This window comes from Pelodiscus sinensis, chromosome 15, assembly GCF_049634645.1.
Source record: "Pelodiscus sinensis isolate JC-2024 chromosome 15, ASM4963464v1, whole genome shotgun sequence".
Taxonomy (NCBI): Eukaryota; Metazoa; Chordata; order Testudines; family Trionychidae; genus Pelodiscus; species Pelodiscus sinensis.
This window is the reverse complement of record NC_134725.1, coordinates 9,534,827-9,555,702: the sequence shown is the minus strand read 5'-3', so window position 1 is coordinate 9,555,702 and position 20,876 is coordinate 9,534,827. Positions and strand designations below refer to the sequence as shown.

Below are 20,876 nucleotides of genomic sequence, written 5' to 3'. Positions count from 1 at the left end.
GTTACAGTGGAAGAGAAGCTGGATATGAGTCAACAGTGTGCCCTTGTAGCCAAGAGGGCTAATGGCATATTAGGTTGCATTAAGAGGAGCATTGCCAGCAGATCCAGAGATGTCATTACTCCCCTTTATTCGGCTTTGGTGAGGCCACATCTGGAGTATTGTGTCCAGTTCTGGGCCCCCCACTACAAAAAGGATGTGGACGCATTAGAGAGGGTCCTGTGGAGGGCAACCAAAATAATTAGGGGGCTTGAGCTTATGACCTACGAGGAGAGGCTGAGGGAGTTGGGTCTGTTTAGTCTGCAGAAGCGAAGAGTGAGGGGGGATTTGATAGCAGCCTTCAACATCCTGAAAGGAGGTTCCAAAGAGGCTGGAAAAGGCTGTTCACAGTAGTGATAGATGGCAGAACAAGGAACAATGGTCTCAAGTTGCGGTGGGACAGGTCCAGGTTGGATATTAGGAAAAATTATTTCACTAGGAGGGTGGTGAAGCACTGGAATGGGTTACCTAGGGAAGTAGTGGAGTCTCCCTCCCTAGAGATGTTTAAGTCCCGGCTTGACAAAGCCCTGACTGGGTTGATTTAATTGGGATTGGTCCTGCCTTGGGCAGGGGGCTGGACTTGATGGCCTTCTAACGTCTCTTGCAGCTCTATGATTCTATCATATGAAAATATATGTCACATAAGTTTAAAGTTCAGGATGAGGAAGCTCAGATCCATCACTTTAAGAACCATCAGCCTTTTTAGAAGGAAATATTTTCAACAAAGGAACTCCCGATACCTAGTGTACTCCTTTCAAGGCCTGATATTTTAGCAATTTTCCTTCGCCTGAAAGAGGCTAACCATGATTTCTCTGTAAACTCAATGGTGCTCTGTGACCATTGACTTTATGGGATAATAGGTGGTTTCAGCTTTTTGTTTTGTTACACTGAAAGAAGTAATAGATAGAATTCAGAACTTCAGTTGGAAAATCACTTCAAGGACATCTGTCTTCAAATGTGATCTGTTTTTAGGGATAATTGCCAAATTATGAGTGGAAGGGAAAGAAATGCAGTACACAGACAATTCAGGGAGTTTCTGGAGAAAACTGCTCTGTTGGAGAAAATTCCCTGGTAGAAGTGCTGAAGGAACCAATCTGGGGCCATGTACAGCTTGACCTGCTGCTCACAAACAGGGAGGAATTAGTAGGGGAAATAGATGTGGGTGGCAAACTGGGAAGCAGTGATCATGAGATAATCAATTTCAGGATCCTGATGAAAGGAAGAAAGGAGAGCAGCAAAATACACACCCTGGACTTCAGAAAAGCAGACTTTGACTCCTTCAGAGATGGGCAGGATCCCCTGGGATGCTAACAAGAGGGGAAAAGAAGTCCAGGAGAGCTGGCAGTATTTTAAAGAAGCTTTATTGAAGGCATAGGAACAAGCCATCCTGATGCACAATAAGAAAAACAAATATGATAGGCAACCAGCATGGCTTACCAGGGAAATCCTTGGCGAGCTTAAACACAAAAAGGAAGCTTGCAAGAAGTAGAAATTAGGGCAGCTGACTAGGGAGTAGTATAAATATACTGTTTGAGAATGCAGGGGTGTAATCAGAAAGGCCTACATGCAGTTGGGATTGCAGCCAGCAAGGCATGTGAAGGGTAACAAGAAAGGTTTCTATAGGAATGTTAGCAATAAAAGGGTGATCAGGGAGGGTGTGGGACACTTACTGGATGAAGGAGGTAACGTAGTGACAGATAATGTGGGAAAAGCTGGAGTACTCAATCATATTTTTGCCTCTGTCTTCATAAATAAGGTCAGCTCCCAGACTATTACACTAGGCTACACAGTATAGGAAGAAGCTGGGCAGCCCTCAGTGGAGAATGAACAAGTTAAAAACTATTTATAAAAGTTAGACATACACAAATCCCTAGAGCCAGATTTAATGCATCCAAGAGTGTTGAGGGAGTTGGAATATGTCATTGGGAGAGGTCGCAGATGATTGGAAAAAGACAAATGTAGTGCCCATCTTTAAAAAAGGGAAGAAAGAGAATCTAGGGAACTACAGACCAGTCAGCCTCACCTCAGTCCCCAGAAAAATCATGAAGGGAATCCTCAATGAATCCATTTTGAAGTACTTGGAAGAGGAAAGTGATCAGGAATAGTCAACATGGATTCACTAAGGGCAAGTCATGCCTGACCAATCTGATTTCCTTCTATGATAAAGTAACTGACTCTATGGACATGGGGAAGTCAGTAGATGTGATATACCTTGACTTTAGAACAGCTTTTGATATGGTGTCCCACATAATTCTTGCCAGCAAGTTAAGAAAGTGTGGATTGGATAAACGGACTGTAAGGTGGATAGAAAGCTGGCTAGATTGTCAGGCTTAATGGGTAATGATCAACAGCTCTGTAACCAGTCAGACACAACCCCCCTCTCTCCTCTCCACTGGCATCTAGCTGACTGGACATACTCCTCTCCTTTTCCCTTAACTCTACCTCTCTTAGTTACAATTTATGTTAAGCTCTGTATCATGGCTTTGGTATGTTAACCCTTATTATTAGGTCTTTTTAGTATGTCAAACAATCCAATTTATGGTAGGTTTCTGGTTACTCAAGGCTATTAGGCTGGATTTTACCTAGAAATCATGTTGCTTAATGTATGCTTATGAATATGTAGGTAATCTGTGGAATATGTGTAAGGTAGGAATGAGAAATACCCAGTCAAAGGCAATTTAGGATCTGTGACCTTTTAAGAAAGACAAAGACCCCTGCGAGCAGATAAATGGACTGAGAAGCGGCCAGAAAACCTCTCTCTCTTGGACAAGATGTAACATCACAGCAGAAACCTGGGACCGGCCCAGAGAAAGCAAAGCCTCCTGCAGATCCGAAGGGATCTCCCAGGGAACATCATGGTCAAGTCTCTGGGAAGCTGATGCCTGGCCGGCACTCCAGACACCAGAGAAATCAAAAGTAATCTACACCACACTTGCAGCCTGCCTCCAAACTGCCAGCATAAATGTGATGTATGCGTGTGAGTATCACTTTACTCTTAAGAATCTGTGCCAATAAACAACCCCAAAAGCAGTACTGCTCTAGCCCACCTTTTGTCTGGGTTTGTTCCTCAGCAGGTCCTGGGAAATAATGTGGGGAGCTTGGGATCAGCTGGGGACTCCCCAGTTGACCCCGGGCTCCTGCGGCATTTCCCCAGAACTTGGGGTCAACTGGGGAGTCCCCAGCTGACCTCGGGCTCCAGGCAGCTGGTCCTTTGAATCACGCAGATGCATGATTTAAAGGGACGGCCACTGAACAGCTGATCCATGGATCAGCGGTGCAGCAGCTGTCCCTTTGAGCCATGCATGTGCACAGTTCAAAGGGGCTGCTGCGGGGAGTCCAGGATCAGCTGGGGAGTCCCCAGCTGACCCCAGGCTCCTAGTGGCATGCAGCATACCATGGAGCCTGGGATTAGCAGGGGACTCTGAGCCCCTCACTGACCCTGGCTTCATGGCTTTGAAATGCACAAGAGCCCGCACTGGAAATGTGACCCAGAAATGCAGGACTTCCCACTGGCCCCGGACTGCATGCGGAATTCTACGTTCCCCCTTTGAAATGTACAAGAGCCCCAACTGGGAGACTGCAGAATGAGGGAGTAGACCAGGCCAGGCCGGTGTTTCTACAGCAGCTGAGACCGGAGTCGCTGCCTGTGCCTGAACCGGAGACAGAGCCAGCAGCCGCCAACCCCAGGGAGGCAGGAGCACACCCGCAACCCCGGCAAGTACTGACTCAGAGGCGAATGGGCCCCAGGGGAACCAGGGCGTGGTAGGAAGCAGCCCAGGGCAAAGGACTAAAAGCATGGCTTGGCGTGTATCGACCGGATTCCCTGCCGAGCGGGCAGGAGCCAGAGTCCTTGCCTAAAGGGCCCTGGGCTGGGACCCAGTGGAGAGGGACGGCCTGAGTCCCCCTATCACCCATTTTCCTTTCCCTGGATATTCAACCCCCGGTCCAGGAGAGGCTTCTCTGAGTGGCTAGGCCTCCAAAGCCACAGCCCATGATTTGGGAAACGGTGACCTAGACAGATTAGAGGATTGGGCCGAAAGAAATCTGATGAGGTGCAACAAGGACAAGTGCAGAGTTCTACACTTGGGATGGAAGAATCCCAAGCACTATTATAGGTTAGGGACCAACTGGCTAAGCAGCAGTTCAGCACAAAAGGACCTGGGGATTACAGTGAATGAGAAGCTAGATATGAGTCAACAGTGTGCCCTTCTAGCCAAGAAGACTAATGGCATATTAGGGTGCATTAGGAGGAGTATTTCCAGCAGATCTAGAGAAGTGATTATTCCTCTTTATTCTGCATTGGTGAGGCCACATCTGGAGTATAGTGTCCAGTTCTGGGCCCCCACTACAGAAAAGAAGTGGATGCTTTGGAAGAGGGTCCAATGGAGGGTAACCAAAATGATTAAGGGGCTGGAGTACATGACCTATGAGGAGAGACTGAGGGATTTGGGTTTAATTAGTCTGCAGAAGAGAGAAGTGAGGGGGGATTTGATAGCAGTTTTTAACTGCCTAAAAGGAATTGCCAGAGAGGTTGGAGAGAGGCTGTTCTCAGTAGTGACCTATAATAGAATGAGGCTTAATGGTCTCAAGTTACAGTGGGGAAGGTCTAGGTTGGATTTTAGGAAAAACTATTTCACTAGGAGGATGATAAAGTACTTGAATGGTCTGCAGTTAGAGCATGCTCAGCAAGGGTGTACATATCCAGAAGTGCTAACTAAGTTCAGGCACCTTTCAGGAGTCTATGACTAGTAGTTTATATAATGACTAGACTGCCTTCTTAAAAACAAAAGTATAACTTTCGCATTGTTCCAACTGTTAAAATCTCAAAAGGAATTTTAAAATCCCATCACTGATAGGTATTTTATCTAAATATTTACCATTTGTTGATGGTCTCCTAGATAGACCTAACTTAGGGTACATCTAGACTACATGCCTCTGGCGACAGAGGCATGTAGATTAGGCTACCGGACATAGTAAAATGAAGCGGCGATTAAATAATCGACGCTTCATTTAAATTTACATAGCTGCCGCGCTGAGCCGACAAACAGCTGATCAGCTGTTTGTCGGCTCAGCGCGATAGTCTGGACGCGCGGGTGTCGACATCAAAGGTATTTGCCGACCACCCAAGTATGCCTCCTGGGATGAGGTATACCTGGGTGGTCAACAAATACTTTTGATGTCAGCAGAGGAGCGTCCAGACTATCACGCTGAGCCGACAAACAGCTGATCAGCTGTTTGTCGGCTCAGCGCGGCAGCCATGTAAATTTAAATGAAGCGGCGATTATTTAATCACCGCTTCATTTTCCTATGTCTGGTAGCCTAATCTACATGCCTCTGGCGACAGAGGCATGTAGTCTAGACGTACCCTAAGGTTCCCCTGTCTGCGGGGTAAACTAGGCCCAGCAGCTGAGTCTCTGGTGCTCCTGTCTGTGGGGTAAGGCCCAACTGCCAAGTCTCTGGTGCCCCTGTCTGCAAGGTAAGTAAGGCCCAGCAGCTAAGTCTATAGTTCTCCCTTCTGCAGAGTAAATCTGGCCTAATGGCCAAGTTTGTAGTTCACTAAGTTGGCTTTCCCTCTCTGGGGAGCAAGAGGAGGTGGGGGTAGAGGAACCTGGGCACTCCCCTCTGCCAAGCCCCAGCCCACGGCCCTGTCAGTGCTAGGAGGTTCCCACCACTGGCTCAGCAGGGAGTTCCCCCCAAAATGCGCCAAGTCTGCCAGAAGGCCTCTTGCTCCCCACCCTGGGCTGCTTTCTACCCCTGTCCACTGGCCAGCATATTCCCCACCTCTGTTGGCAAATGCTGCTGCATTAGCTGTGTCTGCGGGTGCGGCAGTTGCAGCCTGTGGCTGGCGCAATGGCTGTGGCTGGCATGGTGGCTACAACAGTGGCTGCACCCGTAGCAGGGCCAGCGGGGGGTGGTTGCTCCTGTGATCTGGCAGGCGCTCCTTCCCCTCCAGTGGTCAGCTCCAACTGAGCTGCTCCTCTGGCCTTTATACTGGGTCTGCAGTTAGAGCATGCCCAGCTGTTACAAATTATGCAATGATTGAATGCTTATATAATGTATCATCATGCTTATACCAATGTATCATCTGTAACAATGAGCATAATGTATAACTTGGTCTAAATTGTCATCATTGTATCTATCATGCATTGCTGCATGTCTTGTAATGTAACTGTCAATCATTCTCAAAAACCATTAGTCCCTAGTCACCTGGCACGTAGTGTCCAACTGACTGTATAAATTTGAAGGCGTATGAATATTCATAAAATGACTGTTACTCATGAATATGTAATTTCCAAAGAGTGTCATCCAATCATTTTAAACTTATGTAAATAGGCATTCCATCTCCACCAATCATTTCAAACCTGAGCCTGCATGAATATGCATAAGCTTAGTCTTTATAAGACCAAGCAATGCCCGTTTCTCAGCAAGGCTGTGGGGAAGGAGCCTTCTCAGGCCAGCAAGCCTGGTTAACCCCTCCCCAGCCAGTGTGGGGTTGGTATACCCTGCCTCAGACCACATCTGCATGAGTTCAATGCTGAGGATGCATTGTTTCCAGAATGGAACTTCTTTATTTGCACATTTTCCCTCCATGCCAAAATAAAGAAAAGATTACAGCAGTACCTCATATGTACAAAAATGGCTATCCTGGACAATTTATAGTATTTAGTACCAAATGTTCAGGAAGATTATGGAAATTTTTGGATTTAAAGTAAAAAGCTGAGATCACAGTTGCACATGCAAAGCTATGTCATCTGTTTTTTATCCAATGCGCAATTCAAGAATTCCTATAATTGATTCCTCTTGACAGCTTAAGTACCTTCACTCGCCCACACTTCACATATTGTGCTTCCTGACATAGCTCAATCTGTAACTCCCAACATAGACTATGATATTTCAACATAGAAAACTAGTTAAGTCAGGTCAAATAAAATAAGCAGCAAAATCTGCTGGTGTTCTTTCAGATAGCTGTCTTTTCAAAATGAAGCATTACTAACAGTGCAATCTTTTTTAACTATTGATGGACTGTCAGAATTAAACATTATTTTTCTGATGTAAGTATGGATGCTGGATTGTTATTGTTCGGACACACTGCATATCTTTTGTATTGTTTGTGTAATTTAAGTTGTTCTGGAAGTCTACAGTGATGTGTTCCTTTAGGGTCTGAATGACAATCATGCTAAATAGAATCTCTACTGATGAGGAACTCAGATGCTACAGTGATGTCAATATAAGTCTCTAGATAAAAAAAAAAGGAGTTTTTTCCTTCATTTTGACAAGCTAGTGATGTTTTGTTTAATAAATGTGTTTAGCCAACACAATGTATCCCATCTTTTGGCACAACTGAAGTTCTCCAGAAAGTTGGGAGTTGTATTACCAGTTACCCAGATTAAGACCTCAGCTATATAAAACAGTGTTCACTCTTCCCGTTTGCTTTGATGTGCTCACTTTTCCCATTTACATGCTTTGATTTGAAATGCAGTGTAAGCTCCTCCTGAATCTTACGTCATCCAAGCTCAAGGACCTGTAAGAGTATCCAATTTCATAATTGGACAGGACAGGAAACAGGCATTAGTAGAGCATTTGGTATTCCACAGGATCTGATTGTTAAAGGCCCAATTCTGCAACCATTGGTCAAGTTGAACAGCACTTAGTTAATTCTCCAGCAATTCTGTGCATAAATGAGTGCTACTCAATACAACTTAAAAGTGTAACCATCATTTCTGGTACACATACTATCACCACGACCGGCTCTAGGCACCAGCAAAACAAGCAGGTGCTTGGGGCGGCACATTGCCAGGGGCGACAGGAGCAGGGAGGCAGGGAGCCCCCCAGAGGCCGCCCTGAGCTGGGAGCCACATGCCCAGCTGCTCAGCCTGGCCCCAGAGCACTGGGAGGGCAGGGCAGTGTCAGGCGCTGGGAGGGCGAGGCGCCTGTCCCCGGCACAGGGCGGCAGTGGCTGGTGTCGCTGAGCCCGGCGGAGTAGGCCATGGCCATGGTGGCTGCTCCTGGCAGCTGGCTCACTGGAGCGGAGTATAGGGACTCGGCAGGCGCTGGGCTCAGCTGCAGCGGGGCCCCATCCCCCGAGCAGGGAGCCCCGCGCCCAGCTGCCCCAGGGCACTGGGAACTCTGCGTGGGCAGCCCCAAGGCGCGGCCCCTTCTGGGAGGGCGGCATGGGGCAGCTACAGCTGGAGAGGCTTCTTCACCTTAATGAGTGCAGGCCCCCCCGCCTGTGTGCCCCTGGCCGGCCAACCACCCGCCCCCTGTGCGCCCTCCCTGCAACTCCCCCCACCTGTGTTCTCTCCCCTGCAACTCCCCTGACTGTGAACCCCCCTTGCCCAGCTGTCCCCCCCTACTTGTGTGCCTCTGCCCACTGTCTCATGACCCCCTCCCCCCATCTCCCTCCTCTCTTTGCCTCCCCGGGCTTGGCCTCTGTCCAGCAACCCCACCTTCTTGCCCACTGCAACCCTGTTAGGATCCCGTCTCCTCTTCTCCCCCTGCCCCCGCCTCCCACCTGGATCCCCATCTCCTGTCTAGCTCTCTAAACAATACCCTCTCCCCCTAATCTCTGGGTCCTGAACACCCTCCCTTCCCCTCCTCCCCACACACACACCTTCCCAGGAACCCAGCCCCCTTGTACTGTGTCCTGACAACCTTACACCTGCTTGGGACTCAGGTGATTCTCCCTCTCCCTTTCTCTGAGGAAGGGGAACTCTGGTGTTCCCAGTGCCCATGTCCCCAAGTCCCTTCCTTTCTGGGGCAGGAGAGCTTTATTAAAACTGGAATTGTGATCCCATTTAAATAGGCTTTGTTTTAAATAATATACCTTTAAAATTAAATTTAAAAATGTTATGGCCTAAATTTATCATAACCTATTTAAATAACATGAATTAAATTTAAAAATTAAATAGAACATGTCTCCTGTCAACTTTTAAAGAAATTCTACCAGTTCACTAGTGTTAGTACCCAGAACCAGTGTTTACATTAGCAGTAGCTTCTTCTGAAGGTGAAGAGAGAATGTTTTTATCACTTCGGTTTATTCAGCTAGTTCAGTCCAATGATTAGTTCATTCACCATTGCAAAACCAAGAGTTGACAAAGCAGAAAAACTCCCTTCTCTCAGTAAAAAACTGGTCATTAGAGTGTTCTAACATCTTGAAGAACGTGATGACTAGATTCGTTCTGTTAAATTCACTATGGATATTTCCTTTGTTTAATAAATGAATTTTAGATGCAAAATGTGTTTGGATACTTTTTTGTTATGTGTCCTTCACATTTAAGGTAGTTTTATTTCATACAAAAATTAAATGCTGGTTTTATTTATTTTAAATAGAATTTCCATCTAGACAAAAGTAGATGCAAATCATATGTTTTAAAAAAAAGTAGCCACCACTTAGCAAATAATAAATGGGGTAAAACCTGTCTCTTAAGTGTTCCTATTATGCATCATTTTGTAATAGAATAAAAATGTAAAAATTAAGAATCTGATCACATCTAAATTACACAATTATTTGGGCATTTATTTAGTTGATAGCTGTACTGAGTGTATTCTCCTGGTTAGTAAATAGATGTACCAAATTTGGCATAAAGGTTATATTTAGTTGTAAATCAACATGTTTTAAAGGTTGCTAATCAATAAGACTCAACCATCCTTTAGGAAAATATTTTAAAAGTATAATTTAAATGATTAATTACTCATTTAAACTTGGGTTTTCTGCTTGCCGGTTTAAATCATGATTAAAATTAGATTAAAATCAAAGGTATTTAAATCCACCCTGCTTCAGAGGCTCTTTGGTCCATCCTTGAAGGAGAAAGCACAGGGCTGCACTCATGGAATAGGTCCTAGGCTAGTGGGGTTTTGTTGTCTGCTGCGTGTCTTGTTCTGGAGAGTTGAGCTGGGGATTTGAAACAAAAGTTCTCTTAATCCCTTTGAACTGCTTCATTGTATAGGGAGGCTGATTCTTGTCCATGGACACCAAGAGTTGGACAGCTTATGTGTTGGGATTGGAGTTTGAGTGATTATAAGGCTTCTAATAATAAAATCCCTTTGCAGAGTGAGGAGTGGGACGGGAACTCCAGCACTAGGTGATTTGAACAGCTGCATGCTTTGGAAGTCTTTAACTGGCTTGCTGTTGATGAACCTGCCGTCCCATTGTCCTCACGTGTGGAGTCCCTGGCGCTCTCCTAGGAGATGAAAATGCCCCGGGGTTTGGGCTCCCCCTGAAGTGCGCACCCCCCCCCCCCCGGGAAGACACACAAGCTGCATTTGCGTGTGCACCCCCAGCAAGCTGTGAAAGCTGCATTTGCACACAGACCCTCCCTGGAAAAAAAGGGGGGGCAGCCAAAAAAATTTTCTCTTGGGGCGGCAAAAAACCTAGAGCTGGCTGTGACTGTCACTTGAGATCTAATCTAGTAGATGAATATGAAGTGGTATGATTTTTAAGAGAACTATTTGAAATGTACATGGAGATATTCATTTTTCTGACAATGTCATAGGATTCCCCTATTATATATTCTCAGAGAATCATAGAATCATAGAGCTCGAAGAGACCTCAGAAGGTCATCAAGTCCAGCCTCCTGCTCTAGGCAGGACCAATCCCAACTAAATCAACCCAGACAGGACTTTGTCAAGCCAAGACTTAAACACCTCTAGGGATGGAGACACCACTACTTCCCTAGGTAACTCATTCCAGTGAAATAGGTAACCTACTCTCCTAGTGAAATAATTTTTCCTAATATCCAACCTGGACCTCTCCCACCACAACTTGAGACCATTGCTCCTTGTTCTGCCATCTGTCACTACTAAGAACAGCTTTTCTCCATCCTCTTTGGAACCTCCCTTCAGGAAGTTGAAGGCTTCTAGCAAATCCCCCCTCGCTCTTTGCTTCTGCAGACTAAACAGACCCAACTCCTTCAGCCTCTCCTCGTAGGTCATATGCTCCAGCCCCCTAATCATTTTTCATTTTCTCCTTCCAATTTCATGAACCAATTCTAAAAGACAAGCAAGCAAGTTCCACCAATGACCATTTCTTATCTAAAACAAAAGAGAGAGATCCTGGAAGTGGCCAGGGTGTTTTCTACAAAGTCCATACGGTTTTTCCCCTCCCCAGGTTCTGTGACCATAGATAAGAGGATATTATTCTGTTCTCCATGACAGATTTTCCCTTGAGCAAGGCCAAGCTATAGCAATGACTTGTAGACAAATAAAGAATCCAGGCATCCTTCATACTGCTCTTTTGTACACAAATAATCTAGTATAGGGTGCCACTGGAGTGGTACAATGCACTGCATCCTCTTTTCCATCTAGAACTAAGAAAGTCATATAAACAACACTCAATTCATTCTAACCTGAGAAGCCAAGAACTTATGTCAAGATTCAATATAATATACTTTGGTGGGCTTTCAGTATTCACATATGACCTCCAAAATTGATGCCTTTCTCAATCTTTGGAGTTGGAAATTGAGGGGATTTTTTCCCCCATCCACACTTGAGGCACTTCATATATCTAATTCCCATTAACAGAATTAGCTTCCAAATACCTAACTTCCATCATCAGAAGTTAATAACTTCCATAAACCCTAGAGGTGTTGAAGGAATAGGCCTCTAAGACTGTATGAAGAAAACTGATTTCTAAAGAAAGAAAAATAAGTAGACTGATGTAGAATGCCCACAACCAGATGGCTGGAAACCACTGTAATTACCCTCAATAAATATGAATGATTTCATCTAAAGATCAGTAAAACATGTGCATAAATTTAGGCTGATTTAATTAATATGCCTATGAAAGTCTGATGACACCCATTTTTTAGGATACTGGGGTTTCTTTTGACTGTATCTTTTCATTGAGGCAGTAAATCACCAGGAGAGAGCAGTGCAACTCTGGATAAATGTATACTGAAGTATGTGTCAAAGTAAAGAGAACCATAAGGGTCCAATCCTTTCCACGCATACAACTCCCATGGGGACAACCATAGTGTTTTTCAGTGTGTGAGAAATAGGCTTCAAGATGGTCCAGTAGCATTGCCAGTGCAGATTACAGACTCTCATTATTTAGGTGGACACACTCTCTTGCTGCAAAGTCACTTCTGAAATCTTAAATAAACAATACTGTAGAGCAAACACATAGCTGTTCCGTTATTTATGTGAAGGTTAGTCTTTTATGTATAAACAAACAAAAGATGTTGCAAGGAATACTATCTGCCGGCTATACATGCATAATATAGAAGATGGCAGCAGATTTCTCATAAGCCTCATTTGATATGAGAGAGGGCCAATCACTTTTTATACAGACTAATTAAAATGAATTTTAAGAGGGCAGCAAGAGCGGAATCTACTGAGGAAACTCTTCAATCTGAAATTCACCCACGCAACAAGCAGTGTGCAAGCAGATAATTGATACAGAATATATTAATGACAAATATGGTCTGTACATTTCCTAAATATCTAGAAATATACAATGCAGTATTAGAGACTAATAAAAGAGGCAGAAAAAACAAAGGGACCTTTTTATCTTAATATTGATTTTTGTCATGTACCTGTTCTAGAATATCATATTTTCTCTGATTTTGTTTATATAACATGGCCAATGAATTTGATCTGTTCTTCTTTGAGTGGCTCCATGGGTGCTCCACTCCAGGTGTCGGGTCCCATCCCAGCGCCACGAATCAGAGAGCTATCAGAGCCGTGGTCCGCCGGACCGTGCATGCATGGCTGCCCAAGGCGGTGTTCGTGCCTTTGATGTGTTGCGCACGGTCCAGCTTGCTCATTTCCTCTCAGCCGCCCTCGGTCGCGGACAGAGCTCCTGCTTATCAGTTTCACTTTGCAACGGCTTTTTCAAAGAAGCCTTCACATTTGTAAATAGTTCAGAGCCTGATTAGTTATTTAGTTCTTGTTGGATCTCCCCTATACGGTATTTTTTTAGGATAAGGTTCGGCTCCGCCCTCACCTAGCTTTCCTCTCAAAGGTGGTGTAATCTTTCCATACCTTCCAGGACATCTTCCTGCCGGTTTTTTACCCTAAACCACTAGCATCTGGGAAAGAGCAGGCTTTACACACTCTAGACATCTGTAGGGCGCTAGCCTTTTATTTAGCTAGGACCAAACCATTCTGGAAGTTGCCACAATTTTTGTGGCTATCACAGAGCACATGAGGGGCCAACCAGTGTCCACCCAATGGATAGCCTCTTAAATAGCCACCTGCATCAGGGAGTGCTACACTCTGGTGGGCATTTCGGCTCCGCTCCTTAGAGCGCATTCCACGAGGGCGATAGCCGCCTCCACCACTTTCGTAGCGCAGGTTCCCATCCTGAACATCTGCAGAGCTGCCACATGGTCCTCTGTCCATACGTTTGCCAACCACTATGCACTGTTGCATCAGGCCCAAGAGGACGCTGCCCTGGGTAGGATGGTCCTCCACTCACTCCTCTGTAGTTTCATTGTTCAGCCCGCCTCCTTAGGTTCTGCTTTGGATTCATGTGTATTGGAATGCACATGAGCAATCACTTGAAGGAGAAAGAACGGTTACTTACCTCATAACTGTGATTCTTCGAGATGTGTTGCTCATGTCTTCCAAATCCCCGCCCACTGCCCTTGATCTAGAGTATGCTGGTAAGAAGGAACTGAGTGGGTGAGGGGGCCAGCAGGGGTATATATGGGCCGGTATACCAGCGTCACTCCAGGCGGCTCCCTGCTGGCCCTAAGGGTACTGCTCAGGGAAAAATTTCTGATGGCACATGCACAGTGTGCACACACATGTATATTGGAATGGACATGAGCAACACATCTCAAAGAGTAACAAGGTAAATAATTGTTCTTTTTTTCGGAAGAAGAGGCCTCCAGGAAAAAGCAAAGGTGCCCTGGTGGCCACTCCATCCACAGTAATCACAACTGAAATGCGAGATAGTGTACAATCAATGTGGATGCTATCTTTCGAAAAAGCACATTGCTTTTTCTTTGCACTTTTGCTATGTAGACACTCTCTTTCTAAATAAGTTTTTCCAGAAGATCTTTTCCACAAAAGCTTCTTCTGACAAAAACCTGCACTCTAGACGAAGCCTGAAAGAGAGCAATATTTTAAAATACCCATTGTTGTTTGGCCACTGAACACTGTGCCTCAAAGTACATAAGCCACAAGGGATACTTCTTCGTGGTACTGCAGGCACTCAAAGATCACAAGGGCCGTTTCACTGACATCAGTGTAGGATGGTCAGGAAAGGTGCATGGCATATGCATCTTTCAGAACTCCTGAAAGAAAGGGGAAAGAGTGCTTAGTGCAGGTGCTCTACCTAAACTTAGATATGTCAACACTACGAAATAAGGTCAAATCTACTATCATTGATTTATTACCACTCAAATTTTGAAAAGTCGATGGGCTATGTTCTCACTACAGGCAAGAATCTAATGTACGAAATAGCACATCCAAATTACAGAGCTTGCCATAGACTCAGAGAGAAAGGCATTGTAGGGAGCTAGGCAGTCTGGTCTATGCTTCTTGTATCTGCTGCATCCAAAAATCAGCACTGGATTATTAAAGGGGCTCATATCAGCTGCATCCCATAACGTTCTTCTGTGGTCCTTCCTCCATCATGTGAGATAAAGGGGACGGTGCGCTTGTGCCTTTTGTGCCCTGGTTCCCCACATGGATGCCAGAGCACTATGACCATGGAACCTGGGGTGCTCAAAAGCGTTGTCCTGCTTATAGTTGTTGTGTTGTGTCTCATGGCACTATACTTTGAGAGCCTATCTATGTTGCACCGCCAGGAAGAGAACAAGGATGAAGCTCAGCATGGCATGGAGGCCCAGCTCTGACAAGCCCTGACACTCATGCTAGTGCAAACACAAGTCAATCTGCTGGATATAGTGGAACACTAGTTCTGGTATCAGGAGACATGCTCATACTGGTGGGACCGCATCATCACTCAGAGATGGGACTATCAGTAGTAGCTGCAGAACTTCAGTATGTGGAAGGCCACATTCCTGAAACTGTGCAAATGGCTCATCCTTCCCCTGAGGCACCAAGGTACCCACATGACACCCACTGTAACCATGCAGAAGCACATGGCAATTGCCCCCTGGAAGCTTGCCACGCCAAACAGCTACCGGTCAGTCTGGAACCAGTATGGGGTAGAGAAATCTACAGTCGGGGCTGTTCTCATACAAGCAGTCAAGGCCATCAACAACATCCTGCTATGGAGGGTTGCAATTCTGGGGAATGTGGACAGCATCATGGAGGGCTTTGCCAGAATGGACTTCCCTAACTGTAGGGGTGCTGTAGACAGCATGCACATCCCCATCTTAGCCTCCAAACACTGTGCCTCAGAGTACATAAGACACAAGGGATACTTCTCCATGGTGCTGCAGGAACTCAAGGATCACAAGGGCTGCTTCACTGGCTTCAGTGCAGGATGGTCAGGAAAGGTGCATGGTATATGCATCTTTCAGAACTCCTGCCTCTTCTGAAAGATGCCTGTTAGAACTCTTTTCTGCAGCAGGAACATCTGTCAGAGAAGTGGACATGCCTATAGTGATCCTGGGCAAACCAGCCTACTTTATGCTCCCATGGCTCATGAAGCCCTGTACATGTAGGTTGGACCCCAGCATGGAGGAGTTCAACACCAGGCTGAGCAGGGGCAGAATGGTGGAGGAAAGTGTATTTGGACATTTAAAAGGGAGGTTCAAGAGTCTCCTGACTGGCCTGGACCTCAGTAAATGCAACATCCCCTTCATGGTGGTCACCTGTTGTGTGCTCCACAACCTGTGTGAGAAAAAAGGAGAAACTTTTCTGACTGGGTGGGGGCGCTGAAGCAGAGCACCTAGCCCAAGAGTTTGAGCAGCCAGACATCAGTTCCATAAGGAGGGCAGAAACAAAATACAGGACTATATAGCACTTTAAAGACTAACAAGATGGTTTATTAGATGATGAGCTTTTGTGGGCCAGACCCACTTCCTCAGATCAAATAGTGGAAGAAAATAGTCACAACCATATATACCAAAGGATACAATTAAAAAAAAAAGGAGAGCATAGCAAGGAGAAGTTCATCTTTCAGAGAGACCTGGAAACACAATTTTATGCAAGGCCTCTTTTGAGACTCTTCCTCCATGGCTTTCCATGCCCCTTTATTCCCTATGTATCCCTTTAACTCCCCTCCCCAAACACCTCTGCAGTTCAATCAGTAAAAAGACCATTGTGCAAATAACTGGAGTTTTTATTTGGGAAAATACAGAATGGAATGAACTAGGTACTGGAAGGAAGGAGGGATTCAGGAAAGATGTTGGGACTGCCTCCCGAAGGCCTAAAAGCTCCAGCTCCCTGATATGTCCCTCCCCCATATCCTGGGGCTCCAGATGCCCCTAAGTATCCTGGGGGTGAAGCCACAGGGTGGGAAGAGGAGGGAGCAGGGTTGTCATCAGGGCAGGTGAGGCTTTCTTCCTGCATTTTCCTCCTGCCCCCAGGCCAATCTTGTTAGTCTTTAAAGTGCTACACAGTCCTGTTTTTTGTTTCATCTGCACCAGACTAACATGGCTACATTTCTACCACTATTCTTAATTTTCACCCCACACTGCTGGGCGTCCCTGGAATGGCCTTTCTCCAGTATTTTGTTTGTGAGTTTGCTGTAGGTGTCAGCATCTCTCCTGCTGTTCCTGAGCTCATGCAGGATGGACAGCTCTCCACAAACCTCAATGAGGTCCAATATTTCCTGAGCAGAAAGTGGAGGCCGTGGGAGCAGAAGTATTCGCAACTGTGAAAGTATCCAAAGAAATATTAGGGACATTCATGTTGTCATCTGCCATGATATGCTGCTCACTGCCTATGCTCTCCATGTGGGACGGCCCTTCTACTGTTCCCAGAGGTCAGCAGGAAAGCAGTAGAAGCAGAAGTTGTGGCCAGAGTTGGAGCAGACAGCTGCAGGAGGTCTCCCGGAGGCCAATGGCGTCAACTTTCGTCAATGCTGCATCTACACTAGTATAATTTTGACCACAGAAGCTCAGGAATAGTGTTATTCTTGGTGAAAAGCAGGAGTACAGAGATCAACTTCTGCAGCCCCAAGGGTGATGCAACAGGCTTGGTAGTGAAATATTCTTATGTAGGAACACAGAATTATTTATTATTTTTAAATAAACCATTCACTTTTACCTTTGACAGAAGCAGATTGCTTCCTCTAATGCTGGGTATTTTTATTCTGAGGGTGTGTCTAGACTACAGGGTTTTTTCAAAAAAAGTGGCCTTTTTTTCTAAAAAACTTCACCTGTGTCTAGACTGCTACCGTGTTCTTTAAAAAGTAAATTGAAAGAACGCGGCATTTTTTTCAGCCTCAGAAAACCTCGTTTTACGAAGAATAACGCCTTTTTTCAAAGGTGCTTTTTCGAAAAAAGGTGCTATGTAATGCAAACTGCTTTTTCGAAAGAGAGCATCCAGACTGACTGGGTGCTCTCTTTTGAAAAAGCGGCTTGTAGTCTAGATGCTTTTTTTTTTGAAAGAGGCTTACAGTCTAGACAACAAGCGTCTAGACCTATTCTGCAGAAAGGTTTATTCATTGGCCATTTTGATTTTAAGAATGGTCAATTATGTCGCTCTCCTGGCCAATCATAGCTTTGATAATTATTCAAAGTTAGTACTACTTCTAGAACATTTGCCAGACAGTAAATGTTGGGTTCTCAAAGCAGTGGTACAAGAGGGATACACGGCCTCTCGAACAGTCCTTCACATAGCATTTGATAACCCAGACACGGCAGCACGAAACACTGCTACATCAGTGATCATGCATAGGACATGATGGCTACAGCAGGCAGCAGTCCCGAAAGATCTTCAGTCAAAGGTAGAAGATCTACCTTTTGGCAGACAGAGCCTATTTGTGGAAAAGACCTATAAGTCCTTCATAGGACTCCAGAACAGCTCTCAGGATATTAGGCATGTATATCCCACTATATCGTCGAAAGCATTACGTACCTTATCACAAACAAAGGCCCTTCTCATATGCAACGCCTCATTACAGGCAATATGATCAGCAGCGCAACAATAACAAAAATGATGTCCTCTAAACAACAGAGCGTCCAACCAACAAAACACCAGGCAGTAGGTTTGACGCGTCGGTCGAGGGCTTGCAGATCATTCTGTTAACCGATAACCAACACGTCCCCGCACTTTTTCACCATCGTTTGAGGCCATTCCAACAACAATGGGCCTCCATCACCACCAACCAATGGGTCCTACAGCTGATTACATCAGGCTACACCATTTCCCTTGTTTCGTTCCCTCCTTCCTCCTCATCCCTCTTCAGGGACCCCTTTCATGAGTCTCTTTTGAAACAGGAGGTTTCTCGTCTTCTGATTATTGGAGCAGTAGAGAGGGTACCAAAGGACTTCAGAGGCAAGGGATTTTATTTCCACTACTTTCTGACCCAGAAGAAATCAGGAGGCTGGAGGCTAATTTTGGACCTTTGGCGGTTGAATCGGTACCTTCACAAACAAAGGTTCAAGATGGTGACTAGTAACTATCATTCCAGCACTCAACAGCAGAGATTGGTTTGCATCCCTTGACCTACAGGACGCCTACTTCCACATGACTAATCATCAGGCACACAGGCGCTTCCTACGTTTTCTAGTTAGTTCCGAGCACTTCCAATACAAAGTTTTGCCCTTCGGCCTTTCATCAGCTCCCAGGGTTTTCTCGAAGACACTGGCAGGAGTGGCAGACTACTTACAGCGGTCGGGAATCATCATATTTTCTTACCTCTATGATTGATCAGAGCCCCCTTGTTCGACGAAACACTTCATGCTACCAACCCAACGAGGGTAGCATTTGAGGCACTTGGACTTACAATCAACATTCCAAAGTCATCCATGACTCCACAGTGGTCCATAGAATTCATAGGTGCATGCCTCGATTCCACCATGGCGCACGCATACTTACTCGCAAACAGGTTCCAGTATATTCAAGACCTCGTGCAAGTTCTCTCCACCATTCCCAGAACTTTTATACTTACCTTCCAACAGCTCACGGAACAGATGGCAGCTATAGAATCATAGAATAATAGGACTGGAAGGGACCTCGAGAGGTCATCGAGTCCAGCCCCCCGCCCTCAAGGCAGGACCAAGCTCCGTCTACACCATCCCTGACAGATGTCTATCTAACCTGTTCTTAAATATCTCCAGAGAGGGAGATTCCACCACCTCCCTTGGCAATTTATTCCAATATTTGACCACCCTGACAGTTAGGAATTTTTTCCTAATGTCCAATCTAAACCTCCCCTGCTGCACTTTAAGCCCATTACTCCTTGTCCTGTCCTCCGAAACCAAGAGGAACAAATTTTCTCCTTCCTCCTTGTGACACCCTTTTAGATATTTGAAAACCGCTATCATGTCCCCCCTTAATCTTCTTTTTTCCAAACTAAACAAGCCCAGTTCATGAAGCCTGGCTTCATAGGTCATGTTCTCTAAACCTTTAATCATTCTTGTCGCTCTTCTCTGTACCCTTTCCAATTTCTCCACATCTTTCTTGAATGACTATGTCATGACATATGCAAGGTTGCATCTCAGGTGCTTTCATCATTGGCTAACCATGGTATGTATGCTAAAGAGGCACGACATTCACATGATTGGGGTGGTGCTTCCTCATGTCAAAAAATTGTTAACATAGTGGACCATACCCAACAATATGTAGAGTGGAATACCTTTTTACCAACATCAACCAACTATGCAGATCACCACCAATGCATCACTGCTAGGATGGGGTGCCCACCTATAGGACTGACAGATCCAAGGCCGCCAGTCTGCACAGGAATCCTTGCAGCACATCAGCTTCCTCGAGTTGAGGGCCATCTTCAATGCTTGCAAACACTTTCTCCCTCTTATTCATGGTCACATTATTCATATTCTCACTGACAATATGACAACGGTATATTACATAAACAGAAAAGGAGGGGTTTGGTTCCACTCCTTCTGTATGGAAGCAATACGATTATGGAACTGGTGCAACCAGCACAAAGTTGTGATTATGGCAGCGTACCTCCCTGGAACAGAGAATGTCACAGCCAATGCTCTCAGCAGGCATTTTATAGCCATCATGAATGGGAACTACACTCAGACATGCTCCATGCACTCTTTCGCCTATGGAGGTGTCCATCCATAGACCTCTTCGCTACACATCACAATGCAAAGTGCCCTCAATACTGTTCGAGGGCAGGAATCAGACCGGGATCCAGGGGAGATGCTTTCCTATTCGACTGGAGTTGTCACCTTCTGTACGCCTTTCCTCCGACTCCTCTCATTCCCAAAGTTCTAGAGAAGTTAGCCATGGACAGGGCCAGAGTAATATTGGTGGCCCTCTTTTGGCCACATAGGAAGTGGTTCCCTTTCCTGTCTTGCATGTCACCTTATAGACTCATAGACTTTAAGGTCAGAAGGGACCATTATGATCATCTAGTCTGACCCCATGCACAGTGCAGGCCACAAAATCTCACCCACCCCTCCTAGAATAATCCTCTCACCTATATCTCAGATATTGAAGCCTTCAAATACTTTGAAGACCCCAAGATGCAGAGAATCCTCTAGCTGTGATCTGTACCCCATGCTACAGAGGAAGGTGAAAAACCTCCATGGCCTCTGCCAATCTACCCTGGAGGAAAATTCCTTCCCGACCCCAAATATGGCGATCAGCTAAACCCTGAGCATGTGGGCAAGACTCATCAGCCAGACACCCAGAAAGTTCTCTGTAGTAACTCCTATCATCCCTCCATTGACCTATTTCCCACTGATAATGAATGGTCAGTTAGTTACCAAGATCATGTTATCTCATCAAACCATCCCCTTCATAAACCCATCTAGTGTAATCTTGAAACCAGATCT

The 20,876-nt window shown here is 45.5% G+C and overlaps 1 protein-coding gene across 1 annotated transcript in view; it reads left to right on the top strand.

Annotated features, from left to right (window-relative positions):
• BICDL1 (BICD family like cargo adaptor 1) overlaps nucleotides 1-20,876 on the top strand; it is a 176,988-nt gene that overhangs the window by 18,888 nt on the left and 137,224 nt on the right. The window lies entirely within an intron of this gene.